The sequence below is a fragment of the Geotrypetes seraphini genome, chromosome 6, assembly GCF_902459505.1.
Source record: "Geotrypetes seraphini chromosome 6, aGeoSer1.1, whole genome shotgun sequence".
Lineage (NCBI taxonomy): Eukaryota > Metazoa > Chordata > Amphibia > Gymnophiona > Dermophiidae > Geotrypetes > Geotrypetes seraphini.
In genome coordinates, this window is record NC_047089.1 from 242,965,536 (window position 1) to 242,989,675 (window position 24,140).

The 24,140-nt window shown below is 45.8% G+C and overlaps 1 protein-coding gene across 2 annotated transcripts in view; it reads right to left on the reverse strand.

Moving 5' to 3' along the window:
* Positions 1–24,140, reverse strand: part of RAI2 (retinoic acid induced 2) — a 77,180-nt gene that overhangs the window by 21,435 nt on the left and 31,605 nt on the right. The window contains exon 1 of one of the 2 annotated variants that reach the window (XM_033947657.1): positions 13,571–13,633. The exons of the other annotated variant lie outside the window; for it this stretch is intronic. The gene's annotated coding sequence lies outside the window, so the exon portion shown is untranslated. Of the gene's footprint in view, positions 1–13,570; positions 13,634–24,140 lie in introns of those variants that run through there. 2 annotated transcript variants of the gene reach the window in all.

Here is a 24,140-nt window from a genome sequence, read left to right on the forward strand (position 1 = left end):
ATTAGCATAATTTAATTCTTGCTAAATTTAAACTGTGGGTGTTATTCTTCTCGGAAGTTAAGGGTTTTTTTTTCACCAATTATTTTGGTTTTGTTTTCTATTTTATTGGTAACATTTCGGGGTTTTTGAAGCCTATAAGAATATAAAAACATAAGAATAGCCTTACTAGGTCAAACCAGTGGCCAATCTAGCCCGGGGTAGGCAATTCCGGGTATTCAAGATATCCACAATAAATATGCATGAGACAGATTTGCATGCAGTGCATGCAAATCCATCTCATACATATTCATTATGGATATCCTGACCTGGCTCCGGCTCTCGAGGACCGGAATTGCCTACCCCTGAACTAGCCCAGTATCCCGTCCTCACAATGGCCAATCCAGGTCACAAATACCTGGCAAAAACCCAAATAGTAGCAACATTTCATACTATCAATCCAGGGCAAGCAGTTGCTTCCCCCAGGTCTATCTCAATAGCAGGCTATGGACTTTTCCTCCAGGAACTTGTCCAAACCTTTTTTTTAAAACCAGCTACGTTAACCACTCTTACTATATCCTCTGGCTATGTGTTCCAGAGCTTAACTAGTCTGTTGAGTGAAAAATTAATTCCTCCTCTTGGTTTTAAAAGAATCTTCCTGAAACTTCATCGAGTATTTGTAATTTTTGATGGAGTATAAAAGTTGTTCCATTTGTACCCGTTCTACACCACTCAGAATTTTGTAGATTTCAATCCTATCTCCTCTTAGCCTTCTCTTTTCCAGGCTGAAGAGCCCTAACCTTTTTAGTCTTTCCTCAAACGAGAAGAATTCTTTCCCCTTTATCATCTTGGTCGCTCTTCTTTGAAGCTTTTCTAGCGCCACTATATCTTTCTTGAGATAAGGAGACCAGAATTGAAGGCATTATAATATCTTTAGTCTTGTTTACCATCCCTTTTCGAATCATTCATAGCATCTTGTTTGCTCTTTTTGGCCGCTGCCACACATTGGGCGGAAGGTTTCAGATCTTTTTCTTGGGCATTGACCCCCCCCCCCCAAGGTGCATCTGGTAACAACAATTTAGGTTATTCTTCCCAATGTGCATTGCTTTGCATTTGTCCACATTAAATTTCTTCTGCTATTTAGACGCCCAGACTTATTTATATATTACTTATATACCACTTATAGCCTATCACAGGGGTAGGGAACTCCGGTCCTCGAGAGCCGTATTCCAGTCGGGTTTTCAGGATTTCCCCAATGAATATGCATGAGATCTATTAGCATACAACGAAAGCAGTGCATGCAAATAGATCTCATGCATTTTCATTGGGGAAATCCTGAAAACCTGACTGGAATACGGCTCTCGAGTATCAGAGTTCCCTACCCCTGGCCTATCATATCATGTTTCAAGTTTCAAGTTTAATCTTTATTTGATGAATCGCTTATAACAATATCTAAGCGATGTACAGTATAAAAACCATCAGATTGTGGTAATACATTTAGTTTACAAAAGTCAATTAAAAGACAGACAATGTTGGACTAACAAGAAGGGGTGGGAAGGAAGGGGAAAAGTTACAATTTTGTTTTATGATAGAAATTAACATCAAAAGGGAAGCACATTGGGTAGTAATGGGTTAAGATGATATAAGAAGAATGTAAAAACTTAAAATGTTATGTTTTATGAATCGAATGCGTCTTGAAATAGATATGTTTTTAAAATTTTCTTAAACGTGACAAGGTCTGTTTCGTTTTTAATATAGTTAGGGAGGGAGTTCCATAATGTAGGGGCTTTCACAGAAAACATATCATTTCGTCTTGTACCTATGATTCTTAGCGAAGGGATTGAAAGCAATTGTAATGAAGAGGATCTTAACGGACGAGAGGATTTGTATGGGACAATCATTTTTGCAATATATTGGGGTTCGTTAAAGGTCAGCGTTTTGTAAACCAAAAATAAAATTTTAAAGGTAATTCGATGAGTTATGGGAAGCCAATGTGATTTGATTAGTAAGGGGGTAACATGATCAAATTTCTTTGCATTGTGAATTAATTTGACTGATGTATTTTGGATGATTTGGAGACGTCTATTTTCTTTTTGAGTTATGTTGATTAGGAGAGAATTACAGTAGTCCAATTTAGAGATGATAAGAGAGTGAACTAAAATATTTCCCTATCTGTCCCGGTGGGCTTAAACTCTATCTAGTGTATCTGGGGCAATGTGGGGATTAAGTGACTTGCCTAGGGTCACAAGGAGCAGTGAGGGATTTGAACCCACAACCTCAGGGTGCTGAGGCTGTAGCTCTAACCACTGCACCACACATTCCCCCCCCCAATTTCCTACGGTCTTCCCGCAGTTTTTCACAGTCCGCATGCGTTTTAACAACTTTGAACAGTTTAGTGTCACCTGTAAATTTGGTCACTTCACTCGTCGTCCCAGTTTCCAGATCATTGATAAATAATTTAAATAGCACTGGTCCCAGTACAGAGCCCTGTGGCACTCCACTGTTTACTCTCCTCCACTGAGAAAAATAACCATTTAACTGTTTTCTGTCCAATAACCAATTCCTAATCCACAACTGAACATTTTTATTTATTTATTCAATTTTCTAAACCATTCTTCTAGGGAAGCTCAGAACAGTTTACATGGATTTATTCAGATACTCAAGAATTTTTCCCTGTCTGTCCCAGCAGGATTACAATCTACCTAATATCGAGTGGTTTGTGACGGTAATTATTCTCATTCTTAGAGTAATCCATCCAGGGTACCTCAAGGTTCTCCGCTGTCACCCACACTGTTCAATATTTATATTCCATCCCTAGGACATCTATGACACGGTGACAAAATTCATCACCGTTCCCGTCCCCGCGGATAACCGCGGGAAATAATCCCATGTCATTTTCTAGTGTCTATTTCAACCTCAGTCCTTCTACACCAGCATTCTTCAAAGGAAAGCTTGAGGGTTAGTGGTTGTGGCCATTCATACTCTGATTCTTATGTGAGCCAAGGATAATGAAGCCATTGTGACATCACTGATGTGATTGGCTCTTAGGCACTGGTGGAATGAGGCATTATGACATCACAATATCTGCTCTGGATACCAGAGACTGTCATTCTTCAGTGTCTATCTCAACCTCAGTCCTTCTACACCAGCATTCTTCAAAGCAAAGCTTGAGAGTCAGTGGTTGTGCCCAATTATACTCTGATTCTTCCCTCTCTCCTTAAAGAATGACATGAAGGTGGTTTGGGGACGGGGACGAATTTTGTCACCGTGTCATTCTCTAGTCTGAATCTGAACTTTTATATATATGCAGATGATGTTTCCATTTTAATTCCTTTAAATAATTCTACTACTGACATTTTAAAACAAATATCTCATGACTGTGATAGAGCAGTGGACAATCAATTTTAAATTGAAACTTAATACACCTATTTAACATGGTTACCATGGAGAAGTGGAAGGACATCCAAAATTTACATTTCCAGTTGCAGTGATTTGGAATTCAGCACCTGAAATGTTTTCAAATTACTGCCGTCATGCGTTTGAGCATCAAGGTGCAGTAGGAACTAGGAGTAACAGGGGCCATGCACAATTCAGGCTTCCATCACTTTTTCTGGCCAGCCCAAATGACAAAATAACTAAACCATCGCTTCACTTAAAGGCTATGACTACCCAATTTCAAAATCTATAAAAATACTGCAAGTCACACTAGACAAGTGGGCAACAAAAATCTCATGCACGAATACAGGATGTCCGGGGCGGTACTTGGAGAGATCTCCCAGGAAAGGGACTTGGGAGTTCTGATCGACAAGTTCTTGAAGCCGTCCACGCAATGTGTGGCGGCGGCGAAAAGGGCGAACAGAATGCTAGGAATGATAAAGAAGGGGATCATGAACAGATCGGAGAAAGTTATCATGCCGCTGTAACAGGCCATGCTGCGCCCTCACCTGGAATACTGCGTCCAGTACTGGTCGCCGTACATGAAGAAGGACATAGAACTACTCGAAAGGGTCCAGAGAAGAGCGACTAAGATAATAATAATAATAACTTTATTTTTGTATACCGCCATACCCCGAAGAGTTCTAGGCAGTTCACATTAGTTAAACAGAGATTACAAGTGGTTACATATCAAATTGATCATAGAGTTGCAAACAGCAAGGCGAGAGTAGTTACAAGTGGTTGCATATTGAATTGATCATAGGGTTGCGAACAGCAAGGAGCGAAGTGGGGGGAGAGGAGGGAGAAGGGGGAGGGGAGTAGATCAGGACGGGGGGAGGAGGAGGGTAGAAAAGGGGCATTAAGGGTCTTGGTTAAGGGGCTGGAGGAGTTGCCGTACAGTGAGAGATTAGAGAAGCTGGGCCTCTTCTCCCTTGAAAAGAGGAGACTAAGAGGGGAGCATGATCGAAACATTCAAGATAATGAAGGGAATAGACTTAGTAGATAAGGACAGGTTGTTCACCCTCTCCAAGGTAGGGAGAATGAGAGGGCACTCTCTAAAGTTAAAAGGGGATAGATTCCATACAATCCTAAGGAAGTTCTTTTTCACCCAGAGAATGGTGGAAAACTGGAACGCTCTTCCGGAGGCTGTCAAAGGGGAAAACACCCTCCAGGGATTCAAGACAAAGGTAGGCAAGTTCCTGCTGAACAAGAACGTACGCTGATAGGGCTAGTCTCAGTTAGGGCGCTGGTCTTTGACCAGAGGGCCGCCACGTGAGCAGACTGCTGGGCATGATGGACCACTGGCCACACCTCTCCCTAAGCAACCTAGCATCCTTCTAGCTTTCGCCGTCACCTTTTCAACCTGTTTGGCCACCTTAAGATCATCACATCCAATCCCACCCAAGTCCCGCTCTTCTTTCGTGCACATAAGTTCTTCACCCCCTAAACTGTACCATTCCCTCGGGTTTTTGCAGCCCAAATGCATGACCTTGCATTTCTTCGCATTGAATTTTAGCTGCCAAATTTCAGACTATTCTTCAAGAATCGCCAGGTCTTTCTTCATGATAATTACAGCAAAATATATCATATACACTTCACAGAGGAATCATTCTCCCATAAGATCCCAATTTCATACTTTCAAGGCATTTTTCCCAAACCTTCAGTCAGTCGGTATTAAATATTTTCTCAACAAATTTTTTTTTTTTTTTCAAGATTTACAAAATTGGCCATAGCAAGGAATGCTTCTAATAGATATGAGTCACTAAATGTTCTTACCAACTTCCCTCCTGAATTTTCCATTTCTGCTCTGTTACATTCCTAGCTTGAAGTTAAGAGGGAGATTATTCTGACTGTTGCAGCCTGGGCTATAACACTGAAGCTAGAGACGGCCCAAGATCTTTTTTGGTTGGAAGGGCCAAACAACCAAACTCTGACCCCAGCACTGCCCCCAAGCTCTCTAGTTTCTGGTGGTGTATGAAAGCATTGCCGTACTGGGACAGATCGAAGGTCCATTAAGCCTAGTATCTTGTTCACAACAATGCCCACTCCTGCCCACTCCTGTCCTCCTAGGAGAGCTCAGAACGGATTACAAGCATGGCAGGACATTGTCTGACAGAGATGACAAAAAATAGGTAACAACATGACGAGCATCGTATGGTGAGACATAGCATGACATGCATTAAGAACATAAGATTTGCCGCTGCTGGGTCAGGACAGTGATCCATCGTGCCCAGCAATCCGCTCACGCGGCAGCCCTTAGGTCAAAGACCAGTGCCCTATTTGAGTCTAGCCTTACCTGCATATGTTCTGGTCCAGCAGGAACTTATCTAACCTTTTCTTGAATCCCTGAAGAGTGCTTTCCCCTATAACAGCCTCTGGAAGAGTGTTCCAGGTTTCGTTTCTACCACTCTCTGCGTGAAGAAGAATCTATCCCCTTATAACTTTAGCGAGTGACCTAATATGGCATGGCAACCATTGCATGAAAAACATAGTATTACAAGCATGGCTAAAATCAGATTTTATGCTGCTTATCCTAGAAATAAGTAGTGGGTTTTCCCAAGTCCATGTTAATATTGACATATGAGCTTTTCTTTTAGGAAATTATCCAAACCTTTTTTTTAAACCCTGCTAAGCTAACTGCTTTCACCACATTCTCTGGCAATGAATTCCAGAGTTTAATTACATGTTGAGTGAAGAAAAATTGTCTCTGATTTGTTGACTACTTAGTAACTAGTGGCTTCAGAACTAGGAGAACTGGGTTCAATTTAGAGAGTTGCACGGGGACAGATATCCCATCCATCCCCGCCCATCCCCGCCAGGATCCTCTCCGTCCCCACCCATCCCCGCCAGAATCCTCTCCGTCCCCACCAGGATCCTCTCCGTCCTCACCCATCCCCGCAAGGAATTACCTCCTTCCCTGCCCGTCCCATAAAAAGCAGCAATTACTTCTGACAGGATCATCAATTCCACAGTTTCTTTTGTGTTTGTGCTGCTGTTTTCCTTGTGGCATCTCTTTGGTGGAACCCTTTTTTTGTTTTCTGTTCAGGTAATTAACTTTTAAACCCCCTCTTTTACTAAGGCTGACGTGTCCATTAAATTATATGGACGAACCCTGCTTCCAAAGCCTTCCATCCCCGTGGGAGTCCCGTTGGCTAGAGGGGGGTCCCTGTGGGAGTCCCGTGGGTTAGGGAGGGATTCCCGCGATCCCCGTTCCCGTGCAGACCTCTAGTTCAATTCCCCTTTATTCGATTTTTAAAAAATAATTTCGACATCCAATCTTTATCTGGGGATAATGCCACTGTAATTAAGAGTGTAGCTGGTTTAGCTATCTCTTGGTCAGAGGTTTCAAGCATTGCGGTAACATCTAATGGGGTTTCTTGCTGCTCATTTGTCCTTGAGCAAGAATCGAAAGATAGGACACCCGTGTAAGGGGAGGTAAAGAATCTTCAGGAATTTGAAGAATTTTTTGAAAATATCTTTTCACTTGGGAGGTACAGAGAGGATCTTAGGAAAATTTATCAGTCGTAGATTGTTAAGTCTGCTATTATTTTCAAGGGCCTCCAGTTTCCTCCGCAGAATAATGTTATCCTTAACCAGCATATCTTGATTTTGCGTCAACTGGGTTCAATTCCCGCTGTAGCTCCCAACAAGCCACCCAACCCTTCATTGCCCCAGATACAAAATAAGCATCTATATATATAGGGTTTCCCGACGTCTGGATGTCCCTGGACATGTCCTCCTTTTGAGGACATGTCCGGGGTCCAGATGGCTTTTCAAAACCCGGCACTTTGGGTTTTGAAAAGTTGTGTCGGGCAGGGAGGACGTCCGCACTTGACGTGGCCATCACGCAATAATGTCATGTGCACGTGACGCTATCCCTTGGCGTCCGTGCATGCACAGCCGTCCTCCCTGCCCGACAAGAGCAAGCGGTGGAGGGGGGGGGGGCTTGGGGATGGGCTATGGGCGGAACTAGGCAGGCCTGGGGCGGATCTAGGGATCCGGATTTTCTGAAAGGAAAATCTGGTAATCCTACATATATAATATGTAAAGCACCTTGATTATAACCATGGAAAGGCAATATAAGAATTCCCATCCCCTTTCCTTTCATTGCTTGACCCCTAGTCCTTTGGAAAGAGTAAACTGGTAGCTCATGTCTACCTGTTCCACTCTACCACTGGCGTAGTAAAGGGGGGGCAGACCACCCTGTGCACCATCTTGGTGGGGGCACTGGCACCTCTTACCCCCCACCCCGTACACTCGCGCCCTCCCTACCCCCACCCCATACATTCACACCCTCATTTCCCACGTACACTCACGCCCTCCCTTCCCCCCACCCCATACGTTCGTGCCCTCCTTTTCCCCCTGACACTTGCGTCCTCCCTTCCCCCAATCCGTACATTCGCACCCTCCTTTCCCCCATACACTCGCGCCCTCCCTTCCCCCACCCCATATATTTGTGCCCTCCTTTCCCCCTGTACACTCACGCCCTCCCTTCCCCTCCCCCCTTACACTCACGCCCTCCCTTTCCCCCCTGTACATTCGCGCCCTCCTTTCCCCCCGTATACTTCCACCCTCCCTTCCCACCATACCTTTTAAAAGTCTTCACCAGTGCAAGTTTTGAGAATCTGGCCCTAAGTTAGATGCCTACATTTTCTAGGTGTGCCAATGTAGGCACCCAACTTTAGGTAGACTATACAGAATTTGGCAGTAAATACCTACAGGCCCATACTACTCCTAGGTCACAGTTCCTTTCTCTGACAAAAGTCCATCTAGCCCACTATCCTGCTTCTACCATGTTTCCCCAAAAATAAGACAGTGTCTTATATTAATTTTGAGTCCAAACAACGCACTAGGGCTTATTTTTAGGGATGTCTTATTTTTTTCATGTTCAACAATCATCTCTCCCTTCCTCTCCTCCACTCCATTTCTTCCTCTTTCTTTCTCCCCCCCATGTTAAGGCATCTTTCCTCCCCTCTCACCCGTCCCCTTGTGCAACATCTTTCTGTCCGTCCCTCCCTCCCATCCCCCTGTGCAGCAGAACCACCCAACCCTCTAACCATGAGATTGACATACCTCTGCTCCGAGGCCTCCTAAAGTAGCAGGGATGGGAGATGCTGAATCGATGAGTCCAATTTTTTTCAGCAAATCAGGCAGCACTAGTGTTAGAGATAGAGTCGGGGACATTCGGGGGGTTGATCTTAACTAAGGCTTAGTTTTGGGGTAGGACTTATATTAGGAGCATCTTTAGATATCATGCTAGGGCTTATTTTTGGGATAGGTCTTATTTTCGGGGAAACAGGGTAACATTGGCCAAGCTAGGTCGCAAATACCTGGTAGAATCCCCCCAAAAGCAAGATTCCATGCCTCCTACCCCCAGGGATAAGCAGTGGCTTTCTCTAGGACAGTGTATCACAAACGATGTGCCGCGGCACAGTCATGTGCCATGAAGAGATTCCGGGTGTGCTGGCAGGAATTCAAGAATAGAAGACAAGTGTGCAAGTCTATCACCAGTGCAAGAGCTCAGGTCATGTGTGGAGGGCCTCTGAGCATGTGCAGAGGTCAATGTGATGACATCATGCCACATGCGCGCATGTGTGTGGCGTCAATGCATCAATGTCCACGCATGCTCAGGGGAGACGAGGTGTAGGGGGAGGGGCTGAGGGTAGAGTGGGGTGGGGCTGGGGTGGAACAGGGCGGGGTTGTGGGTGGAACGGGGTGGGCCACGTGCTCCCTTTTTTGTGTGCCACGAAAAACATTTGGTCCATTAGTGTGCCGGAGCTAAAAAAAAGTTTACAAGACTGCTCTAGGGCTATCTTAATAACTGTTTATGGACTTTTACATCGAGGAACTTTTCCAAACCATTTTTTAATCCAGCTATGCTGGGTTTTTTTTATCACGTTCTCTGTCAATAAGTTCCAGAGCGTAACTACGCATTGAGTGAAAAAAATATTTCATATAAGAACAGCCATATTGGATCAGACCAATGGTCCATCTAGCTCATTGGATCAGACCAATGGTCCATCCCTGTTTTTAGGGAAAAAGTTAAGTTTACAGTAAAATGTGGAGGGTTACAACCCCCCAAACCCCCCACAACGCCGGCGCGATCTCTATTAAGTAAACTGGGGGGACTCCCCAACAAAAACCCCCGTCAGAGCCCCTAAAAACTGTAATTTTCTTTGGCGCGCGCCTCCGTCTTGCACTCAGTTGTCGGCGCGCGCCTTTGTCTTTCGCGGGGTTGTCTATGAACCCACTGGAGTGATGGGGGACAGGATCGTCCGGGCAGGAGAGGGGCAACCTGAGACTCCGGAATGCCGGAGGCATGAGTTGGATTGCCTGGGTGGGAGAGGGAGAGATCTGCCCACCCGACTTAGGTCCATGGTGACCCATAATTGGGTGTCTGGCTATGCTCTGCCCCTGACTGTGAAATCGGGTTACAACCAAACCTTCAAGTTTCACTAAAAGATGAAAAGATTGTACCCCAATAAACAAAACAACTAAATATGAATGAAATATATATTCAAAAAGAAAACATAACAAAAAGATTCACAACATCAATAAAAGGTAATTATAAATGGCCTTTAGGGAGTAAAGTAAAACAACTAGATTAATAAATATAACTGGGGGAGGTTAGTGAGATAGACATATGGACAGACAAACTTGAACGAAAGGAAAGGGAAAAAGAACATGGAAGGGACAAAGAAAAGGTTTGGGAATAATCTCAGGTGAGGAATGTCAAAGTGTCCTGATGAGGACAGTTGCTATTCAAAAGCGTCTTTAAACAAAAAAAAGGTTTTTAATTTGGATTTGAAATGATTTAGCTTTGATTCTTCTCTTAGGTAGTTTGGTACGGAGTTCCAGAGGGAGGGTGCAGTCACTGAGAAAAATATTTCATCGCATGTTTTAGAGATGGAATATTGAGAAGATGTTGTGTAACAGACACGGCAGTTAAATCTCCACACTGAAAGGATAACTTCATAGGCTTTAAAAACAACAACCCTCTTTTATAGTACAAAACTTTCCAATCTTAAATAGAAACATAAAAACATGTCAGATAAAGGCCCATCCAGTCTGCCCATCCACAACATCGACTATCTCCTCCTCTCCCTATTGGCTAAGTTCTTTACACGTGTATTGTGATGTCATAGAACTTTAGTAACATAGAAACATGATGGCAGATAAAGGCCAAATGGCCCATATGCAGCATCCACTATTTCATCCTCTCCCTATTGGCTAAGGCTCTTAACATTTGCATCTCCTCTTCTTATAGGCTAAGGCTCTTTACACCTGCATTGTGAAGTCATAGAGCATTATTGTTATAGAAACATAGTAACATGATGGCAGATAAAGGCCAAATGGCCCATCCACAGCATCCAGTATCTCCTCCTCTCATTATTGGCTAAGGCTCTTAACATTTGCATCTCCTCTTCCTATTGGCTAAGGCTCTTTACCTCTGCATTGTGAGGTCATAGAGCTGTCCATCCGCAGTAAACATTATCTCTCTCTCTCTCTCTCTCTCCGAGAGACCCCACCTGCCTATCCCAGGACCTCTTGAATTCAGACACAGTCTCTGTCTCCACCACCTCTTCTGGGAGACTGTTCCACGCATCTACCACCCTTTCTGTAAAAAAAGTATGTCCTTAGATTACTCCGGAGCCCATCACCTCTTAACTTCATCCTATGTCCTCTCATTGCAGAGTTTCCTTTCAAATGAAAGAGACTCGACTCATGCGCATTTACATTATGTAGGTATTTAAACGTCTCTATCATATCTCCCCTCTCCCGCCTTTCCTCCAAAGTATACAGATTGAGATCTTTAAGTCTGTCCCCATACGCCTTATAAGAACATAAGAATTGCCGCTGCTGGATCAGACCAGTGGTCCATCATGCCCAGCAGTTCGCTCACGCGGTGGCCCATAGGTCAAAGACCCAGTGCCCTATTTGAGTCTAGCCTTACCTGTGTATGTTCTGGCCCAGCAGGAACTTATCTAACCTTTTCTTGAATCCCTGATGATGACCACATACCATTTTAGTAGCCTTCCTCCGGACCGACTCCATCCTTATCACGTCTCTCTTAAGACTTATCTTTAAATTTTGATAACAGCAGTCCAACTGACGGTGACCAGCAGGTTTCGCTTTCTAGCTTTAAACTGTCGCCTTCATCGGGGAATAGGACCCATCGGCAGCTTCGGCAGCTGTCAGTTTACTCACACCCAGTCCCCAAACTCAAAGAACCCCCTGACTTGCCCACGCCCCTTCCGTATTTTATAGAACAGGGAACAGGGCAGATCCACACGTTACACAGACAAATCCGCGCACGACAATTGCACTCCGACAAACGTGCCCCCGACATTTGCGTCCCGTCAATTGCGCCCCGTGACTGAATCTGCCATAAGTGGATATCTGGAAGGCCATGATTTGCTCAGACTCCTCGGGCCCCTTTCCTTGGTGGGGTGCATGGCGTGGCCCCGTGTGCAAACCTCCCTCGCCACACCACTGGATCTACACCCAAAGTTTGGCAACCTATATGGAATTCGGGGGAGAGTCCCGTTGGAAATTATTTTGTACTCTCTGGAGTGCACCTTTCCATCCTTGAGAATGAATTGCATATGTGTGTGTTCGCACAACTTTGCTGCACTTTAAAAGGGTTTATGAATAATAAAGCTTTATGAGAGAAAGATGGTTCATGTGTTTCTTACATCATAAGAACATAAGAATAGCCTTACTGGGTCAGGCCAAGGGTCCATCAAGCCGTTCTCACGGTTCTCACCGTTCTCACGGTGGCCAATCCAGGTCTCTGGTATCTGGCCAAAACCCAAGGAGTAGCAACATTCCATACAGAATCTCAAAGAATAGCAAGATTCCGGAATCCCAAAGAGCAACAAGATTCTAGAACTCCAAAGAGTAGCAACATTCCATTCAGAATCCTAAACTAGCAAGATTCTGGAATCCTAAAAAGTAACAAAAGATTCCGGAACCCCAAGGAGTAGCAACATTCCATGCTACCGATCCAGGGCAAGCAGTGGCTTCCCCCCTGTCTTTCTCAATAACAGACTATGGACTTTTCCTCATAATTTCGGACACCCCGCCTATAGCAGGCAACTCAATGCTCATTTGTGAATTTTAAGGGCTGGGCTGCAAAGTGCCAGCACTGTTTTCTAGCCTCCCTAGAAACAGTCTTAGACCTTTTCCCCCCCCCCTTTGAAAACAGTCTTTGCACAATCAGGAATCGTGCTCTGAGCTATAGTCTGTGAAACTACTGTCGAGTGAGTGTTTAAGAGACAGCTGGCAGCTCTTTCATCTGCAATATTGTGTTAGCCATAACCCCTGTGAACTGCCACGCTAGGCCTTGATAGAGTCACGGACAAGATGCTATTTTTAGAAAGAAAAATTGTTTCACGAGAGGTTGTTCAAGCAGAGGTTCCATTTCAAAGGAACCTTTTCATTTTTAGGAGAGGCAACCCAAACGCAAAGAGGCTGATGTATTAAGCTGTGAACAGCTCTGCAAAAGCGATATACCATGTACAAAATAGTAAACATCAGGCCCTTTTACCAAGCTGCGGTAAATGGTAAAGTTCACTTATTACAGTTTAAAATGGCTGACTGGGGGATGCCCCAGTTGAAAGGTCACTTTGGGCAGCCACAAAACTTAGAGACTTGAAGAAAGCACAGATGTTTTATTCAGCATACATATGCGACTCCTGAGCTCCAAGCTGGCTTCAGAAGTCCCGAAACCAGGAAGTTACAGAGATATTTATACATTCTTCTGGCTATACAACTGAATTCTAGAAAAAACTTTTCACGTGTTACTTTTCTTAACAATCATTGGTCCTAAGCTCACACTAGCAGGTCACTAGCAGGTCACTTATCTAAGCCCTGCAGTCTTTCTGTTACATGTCCAGGAGGGCGGAATACAATATTGTGTATGTTGAGATAGCCATAAGAAGCTAGAATGCCCAAGCAAAAACACCCAGTGCAGGCAGGCTAGAACATGAGATAAGTTAGGTCTGCAGCTAAACATAATTCAGCATTTTATTAAAGAGAAAACTTAGTTCAACACTTAGGAAAACCAGGCCCAGACTCCTTCACAGTAAGTTGCACTCTGCACGCACTAACCATGTGCTACCCGACATCTCCCCACATCCCCCGACAACCCCAGTACCTTCGGATGACAAATCTGCAGGAGGGAAGCCCACTCCCTCCCGCCTATAGGGCCGCGTGCTCAGAATGATGGGCCTTCCCCCTCCCAATGCATCTTGGGATACAGTGGGAGGGTTCTAAGGCCCTGACTGGCTCACAATTGCAATTTCAAAGTTTTGATTATGGCCTCCAAAGTGAAGTACTACGAAAACCAACCAACCAAACTTCCCTAAGGTGGGTTTTTACACAGGTGTGCTGCTAGAAGAAAGTCACGAAGCGAGAGAAACTTGAAGGCGCTTTGTTTTGTTTTTTTCTCTAGCATAATTTAATGAAAATACGGAATTGTACTGAAATTCTGGATAACAATTAGCAAAAATATCGTTTAAATGTTGTCAAACAAACTTGCAGAATATGCACATTTTCCCCCTCTTTTACGAACGCGTAGCGTGGGTTTTAGCGCCGGCAGTGGCGGTAACTGCTCCGACGCTCATAGTACCGCCACTGTCAGCACTAAAACCCGCGTTATGCGTTCATAAAAGAGGAGGGGGTTTGTGCGCAAAATTTGGATTTGTTTTGGCGCAGAATTTTGACGTAGGTTTCGCACAGAATTCCGCTAGGAGTAGGATATACGGGCTTCCCCCTCATAGTAAACAAGGCTGGACCTGGTTGAAGCATACAAAATGTTTATGCCCTTACTAACATGATCCTAAAACTTGCTAAGGAAGGGGGCGGAAAGGGTGATGGATGAAGCACTTTATCTTCCCTTGCCGTCTATGAAACCTGCTTGAATAGAGCAGTCCTGAAAGACTGATTAGACAGCTGCCTCGCAATGATCAGCTTCAAGTGATGAAAGACATCTTACAATTTAAAGATCGCATATGCAGTGGTCCTGTCCGTTACATAATTACTGACTGTGGAAGGCATATAGAGCCCCGAGGAGCTGATGATTACGAACGTGGCGCTGCCGCTCAAGCCCCCCCCCCCCCCCCCGTGAACACTGCTCCGTAGAAAACAACAGCCAGTGCCGTACAAAGCCCCCACACGTCATTCTCCCCCCCCTCCTGTACAATATTTACGGTCTCCATAGCCCCGCAAGCCACCTCATCAGACAGCACGAGCAGAATGGCTTTTACGGCCCTGTACATGTGCCATTATTTTTCTGACAATAAAAAAAAAAAAAAACCCAGGAAAATTCCACATTCATCACTGAGGCTAATTCCTGAACCTTTAATTGTTATTCTTAAGGGCACAGAAGTCATATTTTTCCATAGACTGTGTGCTGCCATTAATCATGACAACGGTAATGTTATGCCATGTTTTCCCTGTTGATTTATTGTGTTTGGGAGAAGGAAAGGGCTGTGATTTTAGTGTGCTACAGTACACAAGAGGTACAAACAGAGCTAGGCCGCAGCGAGGAGTGCAGGAATCTAGCTCAGGTCACCTGGTGCCACTGGGGGATCTGCTCCTCACCCTCTGCCTTCCTGAGGCCTGGCCCAAGCTGGAAATGTACCCTCTGCGATCTAGGCAGTGGAACGCTGCTTGGTTTGGAGGCGCCCAGGAGCTCTGCCCTAGCCCCAGCGGAATCCTGCGGCACAGCCCCGTCACCAGCTCCCGACTCCACCTCCTACCTCCTCCCGGCATTGTACTTTAAATCTTTAGGGCTGCCGCCACGCAGCGTCAACGAGCAGGCCTGCCCCCCCCGGAAGTAGAATGAAGGGTTCCAGGGCAGGCCTGCTTGTTGACGCTGCAAGGCTGCTGCCCCAAAGATATAAAGTTACAACATCGGGAAACGGGTGGGAGGGCGAGTACCAACTGTCAACCGCCATTTTGGCCTCCCTCGTTCCAACACCTATGCTGTGCAGCACATCCTCTAGAGCTGTGTTTCTCAACCTGCGGCATGCGTACCCCAGGGGGTACACGGGCCGTCTGTTGGGGGTACGCGGCCTGACCGATACCAAGGATCTTTCCATGCCTCTTACTGGGAATCCCTGCCTGCCCCCCCCCCCCTAATGAAGCCACTGCCATTGGGATGCCTCCCTGCTGCCGTTGGCAAGCCCGCTGCAAAGCTGACCCGGAGTCGACACACTCAATCCCTCCCTATTGGCTGGCCCAGAGCTTTTTTGGCCTAAATGAGTGACCTAGGTTAGATGCCTACTGATGCCTGAGCCAAACCATGCCCAGAATCTACCCCCAAACCACACCTACTTTCTGGTAGGTGCCTCAGTGCAGTCGCCTATCTTGAAGTTAATTTTTAAATCTTTTTTTTTTAATATAATTTTTAATGCTGCCAATTGAGCTAATTAAGAAAATAAAGTTAGGTGTCTTGATTGGTTAGGCGTGCCAGTCTAGGACCCTAACTTCAGGCGCTGTTCATAGAATCTGGGCCCCAAGGAATTTATCTAGCTAACTATTAAAGGGTTAATAATCACAGCGATTTAACCAGCCAGAAATGGCTCCTAGCCGGTTAAATCGCTTGTTCGGAGCTAACGGGTCATTTTCAGCGGCCCTTAACCGGTTAATGCCGCTAAAAATGTTCAGTAAGCGCTGAATTCAAAACCGGCTATTGTGGGGCTTCTGGGGCGGAGTCAGCATTTGGCCAAGATCACTGCATAAACCTTCATACGGCACCCCTTGTCTGGTTAAGTGTTGAATATCGCATTGAACCGGCTATGTTGTGCCAGCTCCACAAACCTGGAAATTCGGTGCCGAAGTCCAGAAATGGCCTGGCCTTGAATTTCCGGGTGCAACGCAGGCAACGGTCAGCGAAATGCTGAACGCCGCCAGCTGAATATAAACCCCTCGCACCAGCCTCGGCTCCTTTCTGACATCACTTCCCGGTTGCGGAGACCAGGATGTGACGTCAGAAGGGAGCCGAGGCCGGCATGAGCAGCAGGTAGAAGATGCTACTCACGTGGTGAACATTTCAAGAGGTACTTGGGGGTGTGTGGGGGCACTTAAGTGGCAGAAAAGAGTGGCGGGGAAAAGTGGTGGGCGCGTGGGCCCTGGGCCGCCAATCTCCCTATCTACGCCACTGTTTGACATCTCTGGTATGTGCCAGAGGGAAAGCGGTTTGAAGTCCTCAACATCCTTGGTTCTCAGCCCAGTGCCGCAGAGCTGCCAAGTTACCCAGGAGGGAAACTATTTAGTGAGTTCTGATTTTGAACTTATGGATTATGGTTTATTAATCTTGTAATGCCGCTCGTTCACTTTACTGGTCTAAGCGGTTTAAGAACACATGAACATAATCGCCGCTGCTGGGTCAGACCAGTGGTCCTTCGTGCCCAACAGTCCGCTCTCGCGGCAGCCCCTAGGTCAAAGACCAGTGCTCTAAATGAGACCAGCCCTACCTGCGTACGTTTTGGTTCAGCAGGAACTTGTCTAACTTTGACTTGAATCCCTGGAGGGTGTTTTTCCTTATAACAACCTCTGGAAGAGCGTTCCAGTTTTCCACTACTCTCTGGGTGATGGCCTAACTCACACAACAACAAACATACAGGACCCACAAATCATTTAAAAATCATGGGTTAATTCAGTTTGGATCGAATCTTCTCCAAATGCTTCTTTAACCGCCCCCCCCATCACCCGTTTTTAACATAGTTTTAAAAGATTTGAATTTTTCCTCTAATCTTAATTCCATAAGTTCGGAACTGCAAAGTAGAATGCCTTATTTCGTGTAGGGTCCAAGCATCGAACCCTGCGGCATTCCACTGGTGACGCTTTTCCAGTCCGAGTATTGTCCATTTACCCCCACTCTCTGTTTCTTATCCGCCAGCCAGTTTTAAATCCACGTGAGTATTTCACTTTTGGCCAAGGTTCTCCCTTATATTATTGGTATGCACAAACGGGTTTTGTTGCTCAGAGACATTCATCAAACACCAGACTGGCTTTTCACATGTTAAATCTAACAAAGACTATTGATGATCCGGCTTTCTCTGTATCCTTGGAGGCAGGGAAGGCCTTAGATCATGTGGAATGGACCTTCATGTATCAAGCAATGAATTGGTTTAGAATAGGTTCTGGATTTATACAAATAATTCAAACCTTGTATAGTTTCCCTTATGCAAGATTACACATTAATAATCATTTTTCTGAACGTTTTAGTCTTAGAAGGGGTGTTACACAAGGGTGTCCGTTATCTCCTTTGCTTTTTGACATTGTATTGGAAGAACCCTTGTTATTGGCTATTCGGCAGGCAGAGGAGATACACGGTATTCCTTATGCAGGTTGGGAATACAAGGTCTCTGCTTATGCAGATGACATATTGCTTCATTTGAGGAATCCTGAAACCACCATTCCGCATTTACTGGATCTGATTGATAGATTTGGAAAATTCTCTGGTTACAAAATAAACTGGAGTTTATTTGATACATTCCCTTTTCTATGGAAGGAAGAGGGTATAAAATATTTAGGTATTTGGATAAAAAGTACACTGGAAGAAACTATGAAAGTAAATGAAAAATCTTTGATACTGAAGGCCACAGAAATGTGTGAGCATTGGAACCCATTACAATTGTCTTGGTGGGGGAGAGTTCAAACAGTTAAGATGACGATTCTGCCCGTAGTCTGTTACCAAATGGGTATGTTGCCAGTGTTATTTTCAGGGGTCTTTTTACAAGAAATTAAATAGTATTCTGACAAAATTTATTTGGCTATGGAAAGCAGCAAGAATTGCCTTGGTATCTCTACAAAACCCAATTCGGAAGGTGGGGTAAATTTTCCCAACTTTCATAGGTACCATCAAGCCTATATTATGCGTCAGGGTATGTACTGGGTCCTCCCTGAGCTCGTGGAAAATCTCCCAGACTGGTTATGGTTGGAATGGCAACTCATGTCTCCACTGAGATTAGTTGAGGAACTGCACTATAAGTTTATAGTGTACACTTTTGTGCAAGCAAGGTTATACATATGTAGATAGGAAAAGGATATGTCTTCTATATCCCTTTCTATAGACTCACACTTGTCAACGAGTCTCAGTTTTAACCGACCCTCGGAGGTACCACCGCGATACTCAAAATGTTTCACTGTATCCAGCTTCACGCACCATATCTTCACCGGGCCATACTACATAAATATTTTTACTTTTTGAAACGTTTAGGCAAAAATTTATATATATATTTACATATATAATATTATGTAAAAAGTACTTAACTTTTGATCTTTTAGTGGTCAGCTTGTAGGGACATTCGTGCCACTGAGATTAGGGCATGTTCTAAGTGTCAAGATGCCTAGGCTGTATAAGGATAATAGAATTTTAGTAGACACGTGGCAAACTTTAAAATTTATCAGTAATTTAACACCTGTTCCAATCCATAAATCCACGTGTCAGACCCTCTGGCTGAACTCCAAGATTCAAATTGGCGGGTTTAAGGTCATCTGGAAACATGGGATGAAGGCAGGTAAACGTACTTTGGATGATGTTAGATCAGATGGTAAGCTGCTTGACTTTTCACGATTGCAACACAAATTTGGTCTTAACAAATCACAAAGTTATAGATGGTTGAAGTTGAAGCAGGCCATTCAGGAGGGGTTTCCTGAATGGAAAAATCTAACTGGTCAATATAATTTGCCGGTCTTATGTTTTCAGGTGGACATCAGGCCGCTCAGTGGTATAAATTAATATCTGGATTTTTGAATAAGAAACCAAAGACTGGTCTGCGTGACATTTGGAGCATTGAGATAAAGCATCAAATTACTGCGTCTCAAAGGCCACGAATTTGGACTTGGAGGATGAGATGTACAATGTCTGCATCTATGAGACAAACATGGTTTTTCTTATTACATAGAGCAGTTTGGACCCCAGTTCGTTTACAGAAATTAGATAGCTCTAAGTCTAATAGATGTTGGCACTGTCATTTTGAAGCTGGGACATTAGATCATTTATTATTCTATTTTCCATTGATACTTAGTTTTTGGAAATCCAAGTGAACAATCTGCTGGAAAATCCGGTGGCATTATCATATGACACTGTGTTATTCGGTACTGCAATGAGAGCTAAGAGTCAAATCTCTTCTAATAATAATACATTTTTGCTCATTATGACAGGGGTTGCCATACAGCAAATTATGAAAAACTGGAAAAATTGGGATCGGCTGAACTATAATTTTGGGTGGAATTCGTTATGCCAAATCTTTAAAATGGAGCAGGCAATAGCCATACAACCGGGACATTTTAAGAAATTTAGGGATGTTATGGAAGCCATTAACAAAATACTGTACAGAATGATTAGAATTTTTTTCCCCCTTTTTTGCATGCACGTCCAGGGTGGGGAGGGAGGGAATGCTTTATGATCCCTTATGCTTAAGAACAAATGTTGGGTATATGGGAGGGGGGATATTTGATGTGAGTTTGAATTTGATGGTATATTAATTGATGTTGAAGTAAAAAAAATGATTGTATCCTATGTTATACTTATTGAAAGTTTAAAAATGAATAAAGATTTTTTTAAAAAGTATTTCACCTTCGATTCCATGGCTCGCAATTTTTCAAAGTACCGTATTTTCACGCATATAATGTGCATGCGTGTATAACACGCATACGCGTATAGCGCGCGGGTCCAAAGCATGTCTGTAAAAAAAATTTTATATAGCACACATACGCGCATGCTGCTATAACCTCCTCCCACTCCCGCTTACTCTTCTGGCCTGTGAACCGGCCTCCTCCCCCCCCGCTCGCGTCACCCCCCCCCCCCGCGATCCTACAACCCCCCCCCAGCACCGCAAAACATCTCTTACCCGATTGGGCACCGGCACCAGCACCAATGCACAGGACGTGCCAGTGCCCGAAGATCCTCCCTCGTTGTGCTGGGCTGGGCTGGGCTGTGCGGTGCAGGGAGATCCTCCTTCTTCCCTGTGCCGGGCTGGACTGGGCTTTGAGCATTTGCGCATGCTCAAAGCCTTCTGGTCTCGCTCTCTCCGAGATTCTAGGATCACGGGGGAGGTGGGGGGTGACGCGAGCGGGGGGGTGGATGCCGGTTCGCAGGGGGGATGCCGGATCGGAATGAAAAAAAAAAGTTGTAAAACGTGTTCACACCTATAATGCGCACGGTTATGCACGGTTTGTAAAAATCATGTATAACGCACGTGTTATATGCGTGAAAATATGGTAGTCGTTCATGCGGAAATTTGTCGAATGCCTTCTGAAAATCCAGATATATAATGTCGACCGGGTCGCCTTTGTCTATCTGCCTGTTTACTTCCTAGAAGTGCAGCAAGTTTGTCAAGCAAGATCTTCCTTTGCTGAAGCCGTGCTGGCTGGTCCTCATCAGGTCGTGTCCGTCAAGGTGCTCAATAATGCGGTCCTTTATCAGCGCCTCCACCATCTTTTCCTGTACCAAGGTCAGACTCGCCAGTCTGTAGTTTCCCAGATCACCCCTCAAACCTTCCTTGAAGATCGGCGTAACATTCGCCACCTTCTAGTCTTCCGGAATCCTTCCCAATTTGATCGACAGATTGGCTATTAGTTGAAGCAGTTCAGCTATAGCCCCTTTCAATTCCTTGATTACCCTCGGATGGATGCCATCCGGTCCCAGGGATTTTTCATTTTAAAGCCTATCAATCTGCTTGCATACTTCTTCTAGACTGACCATCAACCCTGTCAGTTTCCCATTTTCATTTCCCGTGTAGAGCCTGTCGGCTTCCGGTATGTTGTTTATATCCTCTTCGGTAAAACAGACGCAAAAAATGTGTTCAATTTGTCGGCGATGGCTAAGTCCTCCTTTAGCACTCTCTTTATTCCATGGCCATCCAACGGCCCCACCACTTCCTTCGTGGGTCGTTTCCCCTTAATATATCAAAAGAATAGCTTGAAGTTTTTCGCCTCCTTGGCTGTTTTTTCCTCGTAGTCTCTTTTAGTTCCTCTTACCACCTTATGGCACCTGCTTTGATGCTGTTTGTGCTTTTTCCAGTTTTCATCCATTTTTGACCTTTTCCATTCCTTAAACGAAGTCTTCTTGTCTCTGATCGCTTCTTTCACCATTACAGTGAGCCACACTGGTTCCTTGTTCTTTTTCCTCTTGGATCCCTTGCCGATACGTGGTATATATAGATTTTGCTTGTTCTAGCGTCTTTACAAAGCTTATCCTCTTCTTAATCTTCTTCCCCACCATGAGTCTCATCCCTTCGTAATTCCCTTTTCAGAAGTTCAGTGCCGTGGCTTTTGCTCTGGATCGATGTTTCGCCCCTGTGTCCAGGTCGAAGCGGATATATTGTGATCACTGGTTCCCAGCGTCCCCTCTACTTCTACACCTTGCGCCCGTCTTCATAGTTCATTTAGAATTAGGTCCAGAATTGTGTTTCCTCTCGTATTCTCCTTGACAAGTTGTTCCAGGAAGCAATCGCCTATAGCATCCAGGAACTTGGTCTCCCTACTGCTGTCGGAGGTGCCTGGGTTCCAGTCTATCCCTGGATAATTGAAGTCACCCACGGTAACTGCATTGCCTCCCTTGCAGTTGTGTTTAATCTTGTCTATCATTTCTCCATCAATTTCTTCGGACTGTCCTGGGGGTTGGTAGTAGATGCCGATCTTCGTTTCCGTTCCATTTGTTCCTGGAACTTTGACTCCTTCCTGGACAAATTCAACTAGTTTGCTTACAGTGGAGTAGTAAGGGTAGGAAGTGCCTCTCATCTCCCCTGCGCCCTCCTCTCCATGCCCCTGCTCCTTCCCACCCCCCCACTCCGTATTCATGCTCTCCCTTACCTCCCCTGTGCCTCTACATCTTCGCCGGCGTGAATGGCTTCTCCAGCATGCTCCTCGCACCAGCGTTGGATTTCCTTCTGAGGTCACTTCCTGTCCCCGTAACCCGGAAGTGATTCAGAGGGGAAGCTGCTCGCGCTAGTGAAGATCTACAGAGGTACGGGATGGGATGAAAGGAGGGTGTGAGCATGGCCTGGTGTGGTGGGGGTGGAGAGGTACCGGTGTCCCCACTGACACGGCGCCCCGGGTAGTCTGCCCCTCCCCCTTACCACGCCACCGTTTGCTTAATATTAGGGGTGATCATGCACCCACAGCATCGCAGAGCTGGCTCCTGTGGTGTTACAGGTCCCATAATGCACCAGAATAGGGATGTGAGAAATCCAGGACTGGCTTGTAATTAAAGGTCTGCACGTGAACGGGGATCGCGGGAATCCCCCCTAACCCACGGGACTCCCACGGGGACCCCCCTCTGGCCCATGGGACTCCCACGGGGACCCCCCTATAGCCAACGGGACTCCCATGGGGATGGAAGGCTTTGGAAGCAGGGTTCGTCCATATAATATAATGGACACGTCAGCCTTAGTAAAAGAGGGGGTTTATAAGTTAATTACCTGAAGAGAAAACAAAAAAAGGGTTCCACCAAAGAGATTTCACAAGGAAAACAGCAGCGCAAACACAAAAGAAACTGTGGAATTGATGATCCTGTCAAAAGTAACTGCTGCTTTTTATGGGGACGGGCGGGGATGGAGGTAATTCCTTGCGGGGACGGGTGGGGATGGAGAGGATCCTGACGGGAATGGGTGGGGTAAGAGAGGATCGTGGCGGGGATGGGTGGGGACGGAGAGAATCCTGGCGGGGACGGGTGGGGACGGAGAGGATCCTGATGGGGACAGGTGGGGACGGAGAGGATCATGGCGGGGACGGGTGGGGATGGAGAGGATCCTGGCGGGGACGGAGAGGATCCAGATGGGACAGGTGGGGACAGAGAGTATCCTGGCAGGGACGGGTGGGGACGGAGAGGATCCTGACGGGGACGGGTGGGGACGGAGAGGATCCTGGTGGGGATGGGTGGGGATGGAGAGGATCCTGGCAGGGATGGGTGGGGACGGAGAGGATCCTGACGGGGACGGGTGGGGACGGAGAGGATCCTGGCGGGGACGGGTGGGGATGGAGAGGATCCTGGCGGGGACGGGTAGGGACGGAGAGGATCCTGACAGGGACGGGTGAGGACGGAGAGGATCCTGACGGGGACGGGTGGGGACGGAGAGGATCCTGGCGGGGACGGGTGGGGACGGAGAGGATCCTGACGGGGACGGGTAGGGACGGAGAGGATCCTGACGGGGACGGGTGGGGACGGAGAGGATCCTGACGGGGACGGGTGGGGACGGAGAGGATCCTGGTGGGGATGGGGTGGGGACGGAGAGGATCCTGGCAGGGACGGGTGGGGACGGAGAGGATCCTGACGGGGATGGGCGGGGATGGGTGGGATTTCTGTCCCCACGTAACTCTCTACTTGAAATCACCCTCCCAGAACCGGGTGGCTTGGCAGTACTATGCTTGTATGGCCCCAATGTTCACTCACAAACTATTACTGCCATGGAAAAAAAGGCAATGAGTGACGGAGGGTGGGGGGAGGGGATGAAACTCTTTGCGTAGGTCTTTCTGAATGGGCTGCTGCTGGAGGGCGTTTGTGCTTTCCAGCATCCTCCTTCTGAAGGATTATATAATGATATAAGTGAATGCCAAAATCTGCTTCTCTCACTATTCAGCGACTCATTTAGAAAATGGAAACCTACTCAGTCTTTTTTAATTGTGCTGTTTTGAGTTTCTCGCCTTGCCCAAGAGTTTATTACAATGCAGCTACAGCTGAGATCTTCCCTTTCCCTCATGTAGTTATGGCT